Below are 10,000 nucleotides of genomic sequence, written 5' to 3' on the forward strand. Positions count from 1 at the left end.
CAGGGGCACATCGCCGGGAAAGCTCCCGGGTGAGGAGGTGGGCCCGCACACCCGCGCACCGCTGGCGGCACGGGACGGGTGCGGGCGGGAGGCGGCACACAACGGCGCGGGGGCCGTCCGCCGGACGGACCCCCGGCCCCACCGCACCAGGCGCGCGACGGGAGGGCCGCACACTCACACGCACACACGGACGCGCGCGACCCCGGCGCCAGACGGCTGGCCCGGCGAAGGCCCTCCCCCGACTCGCAGGGGGGAGGCGCGGGCCGCGGCAGGCGAAGGGCGGCGCGCGGCCCCACCGCGGGGCCGGCGGACCTCTCCCTCCACACCGGGCGGGAAGGAGAGGGGGCTCTGCCTGCGAGCCACGGTCGGTGGCTTGCGCGCAAGGCGAGGGGCAGCGGCTGGGGGATCCGGCACCCCCAAGGCACCCTCGGAGATGACTAGAGAAGACTTTCTTCACCGAAGACGGGCCGTCCCCACCCATCGCCCCCCACGTTGGGCCCCCGCCAGGCGCCCGAGGGCGCCCCGGGGATGGGCGGGGGGGGGCCTGCGGTATTGGTAAGCACCAGCGGGGGGGTTAAGGCACAGTGGGCCTCTGCGGCCGGGAACGGAGCCTGCCGCCTCGTGCTCACGGCGGCTCTGCCTCACCCGGGGACGGCGCGTGCTCCCGGCTCCGTGCTGCGTCCACCCTCCACTCGGGCGAGGAGGGAACGGGTGGGGCACCGCAGCGGCGACCGAGGGCCTCGGAAAGTCACGCCTTTTGAGTCGTCCGTTTTTTTTTTTTTCCGTTTCTCTTTTAAAGCTTCTCCGCCTCATCCCGCCTCACCGGAGCCAGGCTCCGGCGAGCGCGCGGGGCCTCGCGGGTACGCGCCGCGCACACCCGAGGCTTGCCTGGGCACCTAAAGCCCAACACACCCCCCGGTCTCCCTCTGTAGAGGGGTCCGCGCTCTAGGGCGGCCCGCGGGGGGGAGGAGGTACGACAGAGCCTAACAACGGACCGCCGGGGCCCAGCCGCGGCTACGCAGCCTGGGCCCCCACCTCGCAAGGGCGACTTCCCTCGGCACCGGCGGAAGCAACACGCGGGCCCTCCTCCTTCCGCTCTCGCTTGCCTCACGCGGGTCTCGGCAGGCACCGGGGCGGGCACGCACGCGCGCACCCCTCTCTCACCCCCGCCTTCTCGGGATCAGGCACGGCACCCTCCCGCGAGGCGTGCGTGCTCTAAAGGTCTTACCCCGCTCGACCCCCCTTCTTTTTTTTTTTTTTTTTCTCCACATCCTTTCTCTCCCTCTCGGCCGCACTCCTGTTTTTTATTTCTCTCGGCTCGAGGGGCGCACGCCCACACGCGTGAGCGGTGACCGGAAGGGTGGGCTGGGAACGGGGAAACGGCACCGCCACCCGGCCTCAGGCACCTGAGGGACGGCCTGGAGCGTTCCAGGGGCACCGCCAAAGGGCCACTCGAGGCGCACCGGCACCACCTGGGTGGGGCGCGCGGGTGCGTCGGACCAGAGAGCCCCCCCGCCGCGGGGGGCGGGGGAGGGCCCGACGCGAGGCAGAACACCAGGGCCACGAGCAGAGGCTGTCCTGCTCGGTCTCAGGACCCCGCCACCGCCGACGCTGGCCGCGAGGCCGCGAACGAGGGCAGATGAGCGAGGTCGGGCCGGATTCCGTGCCCCTGCCCCTCTGCGCACCACCGGCGGGTGGGGAGGAGGAGCGAGGGGCCCGCGCGCTGAGCGAGAAGAGCGGTCCCATTCGCCACGAATGTCCGTCCCTCGTCTTGGCGCGGCTCGGACCCGGCCCGGGAGAGCACGACAACACCACATCGATCGGGTCAGCCCAGGCACAAGCGAGGAGGAGAAGACCCCCCCGCCAGGGCTGCCAGGAGGCGGGCGAGGACAGCCCCGGAGAGGACCCGCTTCCTGCCTCGCCCGCCCCGGCTGCGGAAAGGTGGCCGCGAGGACCCCGCACACGGAGAACGCCTGACACGCGAGGCACGTGGGCCTGGGGGAGGGGGAGCGGGGCACACTCTGGTGAGCACCGCGGCCACCGCGGGTGCCTGCGACAAGGGGCACGCGGGTCAGAGGGCCCGCGGCGCCCGTGCCACGCCGCCCTCGGGCACTGGAGACCGGGGGGAGGCACCGCGGCTGGACATCTGGACGCGCGAGAGCCGGCGCACGGGCCCCAGGCGGGCGGCTCAAGCGGGGAGGAGCGGGGGAGGGCGTGGGCCGTCGGTGGACCGGCGTCTACGGACCCGTCCAGGTTTCCCATCTGCTCAGCGGGTGTCACCCAGCGAGGAGAGCGTGTCAGCACCAATCTGGTGGCCCAAATCGCCCGTTTTGGGCGAGAGAAAAGCCACGCCCCGCGGCGGGAGGGGCCCGCTCCCCACGGCGAGCCCCCGGAACTGCGGCCCGGCCATCGGTCCGTAGCGCGACCCCATGGCCCCCAGCGCCCCGCCCCCCCCGGAGCTCCCGGGATCCTCTGGTCGACCCGCGGGACGGGGTGACGGAGCTGGCCGGGGCCGCGCGGGCGCCCAGAGCCAGCCGCCTGCGCTGCGGCCAACGCGGGCCGGTCGGGGAACCCTCGGAGGGGGGACTTGGAAAAAATTCTCGGGCGGCGGGGCCCCTCCGAAGGTCCGGGCCCCGCGCGGGTCCGTGGCCGGGCCGGGGCGGGCCGGGGGCGGCAACCTCGGCCCGGGGACCCCCGGAGCGGGACTTTGAAAAAATTCTCCGACGGTCCGGACCCCACGCGGGACCGCGCCCGGGCCCGGGGCGCCCTCCGCGGGCCACCCCGGACCTACGCCGGAGGCCCCGGTGACGACCGGGCCGCGCGAAGGAAGGCGCGCGAACGGCCGGGGCGTGCCTTGTCCCGTTCTTCTGCCTGCGCCGTCTCGGTGCGGCCCGGTTCGGTCCAGCGCCGTCTAAAACACGGCACCCGGGAGCGCGGCGGCGGCGGCGGCGGCGGCGGCGGCGGCGGCGACGGCCACCGCCTCGGCCACATGAAGCTGCGGGCCCAATTCCGGAACGTGGCTCTGGCGCCGGCGCCCCACCGTGGCCGGGACGATCCCGCCGACGCCGCCGGCGTCCCGAGACGTCGCCTCGGCCAGCGCGGCCACAGCGCCTCCCATGTCGCCGGCGCCGGAGCTCCGGAGGAAAACGATGTCAAAGCGGCCGCCAGGTGGCGGCCGACAACCGGCGCGGGCGACAGCGGGACGGATCCGGATCGGCGGCCGGCGAGGGCGCGTCGCCGGGCGGCCGGACACCCGGTCCCGTCCCGGCTCCCCCCCCGCCCCCCTCCCCCGCCTCCCAGCGCCGCCGCCGAACACGTTTCTCGGCGCGGGGCGGCCGGAAGGCGTTGGGGCCGGCCACGGCGCGGGGTCGGTTGGGCCAAGGGGATCCACCCGGCCGGGCCCTTTCCCGCCTCGGCCAGGACGATCCTGCCGACGCCGCCGCCGGCGTCCGGGAACGTCGCCTCGGCCAGCGCGGCCACATCGCCTCCCGCGCGTGTCGCCGGCGCCGGAGCTCCGGGGGAAGACGATATCAAAGCGGCCGCCAGGTGGCGGCCGACAACCGGCGCGGAGTGCAGCGGGACGGATCCGGATCGGCGGCCGGCGAGGGCGCGTCGCCGGGCGGCCGGACGCCCGGCCCCGTCCCGGCTCCCCCCCGCCCCCCTCCCCCGCCTCCCAGCGCCGCCGCCGAACACGTTTCTCGGCGCGGGGCGGTCGGAAGACGGTGGGGCCGGCCACAGCGCGGGGTCGGTTGGGCCAAGGGGATCCGCCCGGCCGGGCCCTCCTCAGGTTCCGGAGGTGTGAGCAGGCTGTGTGGCTGGCTGCTTCTCCCTGACGGAACAGCAGTGGAACGACGGTACCAGCCCACTGCAGCAGCCGCTCTGGGAATGGTGCCTGAGGGCTCCCCGCGGGGCAGGGCCGGTAAACCCTCTCTGCCCCTGAAAGGTCTCTTCCTGCCGCTGCCCCTCAGTGCGTCGTCTAAGCCCGCCTTCGACGCTCAGGACTCCCCGCTCGTCGCAGACATACTCGTTCGCTTGTGTTTCCGGGTCTTTGTCGTCAAGAGAGCTAGGCGGAAGCGTCAGCCTATTCCACCACCTTGGCCCCATCTCCCAAAGTTCCGATCCAAGGGGGTCCGGCCCAGCCGGGCCATTTCGCCCCTCAGCCAGGAAGATCCCGTCTACCCCGCTGGAGCCCTGGAGCACCATGCCGGCCAGCCGGCGTGTCCCACTCGGGGGGGGCCCTGGGAGGGAGGGAGGGAGGGAGGGAGGGAGGGAGGGAGGGAGGGAGGGAGGGAGGGAGGGAGGGAGGACCCCGGGAGGACGCCGGGAGCCAGGCCGGGCTCGAGGAGACGGAGCGAAGGCCCCGGGCCGCCGTGGCCAGCGCGCGCCCGCCGGGACCGCTTCCCATCCCGTCGGCGCCGCAGAGCTCCGGAGGGGGACAGTATCGAAGCGGCCGCCGGGTGACGGCCGACGACCGGAGCGAAGGGCGGCGGGGGGGTGGAACCGGGTCCACCTGGGCCCCGGCCGGGGCTCGAGGGTGGCAGAGGGGACAGACTCCCCCGGGCCGCCGGGGAAACCTCTCGGGAGCGTCATGGGGCGCGCGCGCGCGCTCGCCCCCGAAAGGGCCGAACGGGGGGGGGCGCCCGAGGGGATGAGCGTCCACCGGGGGCGGGAGGGAGAAGAGAGCACGTCCCAAGCGTCGGACGGGCAGGTGTTCTCCGATCCGTATCCTTTGGACGGACGCGACAAACGGGACGGGATGAGACCGCCAGTCCCCGAAGTTTTCCTCCTCGTTCTTTGAGTGCCCGCGTGGCGCAGCAGGCAGACCGGGAGACGTTTTCCGCCGTCGTCCCTGTCGCCGAGCCAACGGTACGCGTGAGGCGGGTTGAACGGGCAAATTGCGTCGGGAGGGAGGGAGGGAGGGAGGGAGGGAGGGAGGGAGGGAGGGAGGGAGGGAGGGAGCCGTGCGTTTGCCGGCATCCGCGTCGCAAAAGAAAACCACGGCCGCCACCGAGAGCGTTCTTCCTCATCGCTTTCCATCCTCCCGCGACGCGGGCGGGCAAACGGGGGGCGGGGGGGAGGCCGGGAACGCCTTCCCAAAGCCGGTACGGACCGGCTCTGGGCCCCCCGGTCCGACTGGGGAGACATCTCACCGAGGGAGGCCCTCGAGGCTCTCGGGAGCGAGGCCGGACTTAGTGAGGTCCAGCGGAGGCGCGGCGGGCCAGCCGCGAACGCCCGCCCAGAGGCCCTCGGGCGGCTCGGCCCGAGCGAGTGCTCTCCGGGCTCGCGCGGGCGGACTCGGGAAGGTGGCGTCTCCGGGGCGGGGGGGGGGAGGGAGAGGGGTGAGTCGGCGTCTCGAGCATCGAGAGATCTCCGGCGGCTCCCGAATGCGGGCGGGCGGGCGGGCGGGCGGGCGTGTGTGCGTGAGTCGTGGGGGTGGGGGGTGGAGTGCCGGAGGGGGGTTGGGGGGTGGGAGGCCGAGAGCGGGGCGGTGGGGGGGTCGGAGGGTGGGGGCGGTGGGGGACCACGCGCCTCGGGCCCGGGGGGTGGGGTGCTGAGGTGGGCGGGGAGTTGGCAAACGTTCCGGGTGCCCTGGTGCGTGTGCGCGCGTGCCTGCGCGCGTGCGTGCGTCCGTTCGCGCGCGCGTCCCGGTGTGCGTGCCTGTGCGCGCGCGCGTCTGTGCGGGGGCGCGTCTTTGCGGGGGCGTGTGCGCGCGTGTCCGGGCGTGTGTGCCTGCGTGTGCGCGCGTGACTGCGTGCGTGCGCGTGCGCGTCTGCGGGCGTGCCCGTGTGCGTGCCCGCCTGCGTCTGTGGGGGCGCCTGCGCACGTGAGCGCGGGTCTGTGCGTGCGTCTGTGTGTGCGTCTGTGCGTGTCTGTATGGGTTTGAGTGCGCGTCTGCACGTGAGCGCGTGTCTGAGCGTGTGCGCCTGTGCCTGCGCCCGCGCGCGCCTGTGCCTGCGGGAGCGCGCGCGCGCTCAGGCGGACGGGCAGCCCCCCGTCGTCGCCCTCGGTCCGCCGAACGGGCGCCCCCTTGGCCGGATGGAGAGGCTTTTCTCCGCGCCCACGAGGGGAATCGCAACGGGAACCGTAAGGCCGCACGCCGGCGGCGCTAGCGCCGCCTGCCGACGAGGGCCGCCGCCGCCGATCCCCCCCCCCGGCCCGACCCCCAGCCCCCCAACTCGGCCCGCGGTGAGGGCCGGGGCCGTATTCGGCTGGAGGGGGGGGACGGTAAGGCCGAGGGCAGCGTCGCCGTTCCCGCGTTGCACGCGTCGCCGTGCCGCGAGCGTCTCCCGGGAAGCCAGAGGAGCGAGGTGTGTGAAGCCCGTGCCGCGCGCGCGCGGACCCGACCGGGGTGTTCCGGGACGACCGACCGACCGGCCGACCGTCGTCGTGGAAAGCTCACGGCGGACTGGACATCTGACGGGCCCCTCCCTGTCCGAGCCGACCTCCCGAGGTACGTAGGAGGGGAAGGGTACGGTAGGCTGGTTCGGCTGGAAGCCATCCCACCCCCGGGAGGCGTCGATCGACGGGGAGGCGGGACCGGGAAGGCACCGGTTTCCAATCGGACGATGGCTGAACCTTGGGCGACGGGTACGCGGACTCCTCCGTCTTCGCCCGAGTTCGCGACTCTCTGCGGGGGGAGCTTTCCGGGAAGCGGGTGACGGGCGCGCGTGCCGTCGTCCCGTGAAGGCGCGCTACTACCAAGAGGCTCCGAACGCGGGCCGTCCTCGGGGGGCGGTTTATTTTTTCTCAGTCGGGGGGGACCCCCGCCACAGGGAGAGAAACACCCGAGTTGGAACGGTGCTCGGGTGGGGAGTAGGGCGTGGCGGTGAAGACTGACGTTCGTCATCGTCGTCGTTTCCGTTTAGATAGAGAACTGACTGCGGCGCCGCTGCCGTCGCGTGCCGTCGAGCGGCTCGGGACTCGGAGCGGCCCTAGGGGAGAGAGTCGAGCCGCCCCACGGGCTTCCCAAGGAGGAGCCGGCGGATCCGAACCGCCGACGATCTCGGTCGGCAGCCGAGCTCCGAGCCGCCGCCGCCGCCGCGCCGCCGGGGCTCCGTCTTTGCACTCGGTCTCCGGTACGCGGCGAGTTGGTTTCGCCCGAGGGGCGGAACGGCTCTCGAAGAGGAAAACCCGGTTTCAGAAAAGGAAGGAGACAGGCAGGGGGAGGGGGAGGGGGAGGGGGTGGGCGGGAGGGGTGGGGGAGGGGAGGGGGATGGGGGCAGGGGAGGCGAGGGGGAGGGGAGGGGGAGGGGTGGGGGAGGGGAGGCGGTGGGGGGAGGGACGGGGAGACGAGGGGAGGGGAGGGGGAGGGGGACGGGGGAGGGGGGAGGGACGGGAGGGGGAGGGGGAGGGGAGGGGAGGGGGGCGGGGAGGGGGACGGGGAGGGGGAGGGGATTGGAGGGGAGGGGGAGACAGGCATACCTGGACGCCGAGCCAGCCCGGTGACGGCGTTAGGTAGAAGAAGGACGGTAGGCGCCCACGCGCTCACGCCCGTGGCTGCAGATACGGACACGCAGGCGCGTGCACGCGCCCGTGCGCGGGCGGGCGGTACGCACGTGCCTGCCCGTGCGTACCCGCGCGGGTACACGCGCGTAGGCGGGGGCGCGCCCACACGGGCGCGTCCGTGCGCGTGCGTACGCCTAGGGGTGTGCACGCGCGGGCGCCCGCCTCTACGTACCTGCCCGAGGGCGCGCGCGCGCGCGCCCGCGCCTGCACGCGCCTGCACCTTCGCACGGGCACCTGCGCGCGGGCCTGCCCGCGCCCCCGCCTCTGCGTGGGATCGGCGAGAGCCGAAAGCGGTACCGCCGCCGCCGCGTTTTCAAGACCCTTTGGCTCACGCGCCCCCCCACCCCCTTCCGGCCACCTTCGGGGGGAAAGCTCAACTTCACGGACGGGCGGAGCGGATAGCCCTTCAGCTGCGCCTCCCTGAAATAGAACGGGAGGAGTCACGAGAGCCTTAGGAAACGGAGCGAGGCGACGAGAGGGTGCGTCGAAAGGCGGGCATCGAGAACTCCGGCCACAGGCGTTTTCCTTCTGTAGGGTGTAGAAAGCACCCCGCCGCACGCACCCGGCGTTAGGGAGCTGTCTCGAGGGCCGCGGTTTCTACTCCGCCGACTCCTTTCAGTTGAGACGGGGCGCCTCCGAGCGTGTGTGTGCGCGCGACCCGAAGGCGGTCGTCGAGGGACGACGGCACCCTCGGTCCGCCGAACCCCCGCGCCCTCGGACAGACGGGTGGAGAAGCTCTCCTCGACGTCACGGAGGCGGTCCCGACTGAAACCGGAGGGGCACGTGCCGGCGGCGCTAGGCCCGCCGCCGCCGAGGACCGCTGGCGCCACCCCCCCCACCGCCCACCACGCACCCCCAACAGCACCCCGCCTGCGCCCTTGCCGTGGGCCCCACGCTGGCGATATCCAGATCCAGTCCGACGTGGCCGCCGGCTCCGACGTGGCCGCCGGCTGCCACCCGCCAGGCGGGGAAGAGGTTTGGAGGCGGCGGAGGCGGTGGGGGCGGCGGGGGGCGGCGGGGGTGTGGGCGGTGGGGGGCGGAGGAGGAGGAGGAGGAGGAGGAGGAGGAGGACGGACGGACGGAAGGACGGGAACGCGCCCGCGCGCGCGTGCGCCCGCACCGCAGAGTGCCCTCCGGAGACACGGACGGGCCCACGGAGCACACGGAAACACGGAGATGGACGCGAGGGGGCGCGCGCGCGCGCGCAGCAGACACAACCCCGGGACGCCCGGGAGACACAGAGGTAGGCGCGGGCAGGCAGAACACGCGGGAACGCGGACGCGCGGCACCCACGGACACGGTCCGCTCGCGCACGCGCACGGGGGCCCGGACGCACGGCGACTCGCACGGACGGCGCGGCCGAAACACGGGAAGGTACGCCTCAGGGGCACACGCCCGCGGACCCCCCCCGACAGAAGCCCGCCCGCGGCCAACCCCCGCCGCCCCATCCCCGAAGCGGGACGCCCACCCGCGCGGACGGAGGGAGGGGCGCGACGGGGCGGACGGCCGCGCCGCAGCGCTTCGGAGGACACGGCGCCCCCGCCACACACGCGCGACGCGATAGACGCGTCGCGCGCGAGACGGGGGCACGGGCACGAGGTACGTACGCCCGACCGCGCGACTCGCGCGCCCGCCGGCCGCGCGCCCGCGCGGCATCCCGAAGAGGGCGCGCCGCACTCGGACGGACGGGGCCGCGCGCGCGCGCGCGCACCGGAGAGGCCACGCGCGCACCCGCGCGGACACGTACGCGCTCGCAGCGGCGGCGGCGGCGGCGCCCTCCGGCGACACGGACGCACGCCCGGGGCACGCGGAAACGCGGAGACGCACGCGCACAGCAGACGCACGCACGGGACGCTCGGGAGACGCGGAGGTAGACGCAGGCAGGCGGAACACGCGGGAACGCGCGTCGCCCCCGCGCACACGATACACGGAGCGGGCGGGCACGCTCCACTAGGCGCGCGCGGCCTGCACTTGACGCTCGGGGACGCGGGCGCGGACGCGGCCCCGTACACGCGGCACCCACGGGCAGGCGGCACGCGGGCTCGGACGCACGCCCGGCGACGCGCGCGGACGGAGAGACGGCGCACCGGAACCGCGGGCGGGAGACGCGAACGAACGGGCGCCTCCCGCGCCGCGCGGGGGGGACGCCCACGCGGAAGGCGCGGCACGGCCACACGCCCGCGGCGCCCCCGCGCGCCCGCCGTCCCCCCAAAGTGGGACGCGCTCGAGACGGCGCACGCGCACGGACGGTGACCGCGACGCACCCGCGTCCCGCCCGCCCGCACGCACGCACGCACGCACGCACGCGACCCCGGAGGACGCGTCGCACGCGAGACACGGGGGCGCGCGCCCGAACTACGTAGGGTCGACCGCACGACTCGCGCGCCCGCCGGCCACGCGCCCGCGCGGTATCCCGAAGCGGGCCCGCTACGCTCGGACGCAGAGGCAGAGGCAGAGAGAGACAGAGACAGAGGCAGAGACAGAGACAGGCAGA

This window comes from Loxodonta africana, unplaced genomic scaffold (assembly GCF_030014295.1).
Source record: "Loxodonta africana isolate mLoxAfr1 unplaced genomic scaffold, mLoxAfr1.hap2 scaffold_606, whole genome shotgun sequence".
NCBI classification, from domain to species: Eukaryota; Metazoa; Chordata; class Mammalia; order Proboscidea; family Elephantidae; genus Loxodonta; species Loxodonta africana.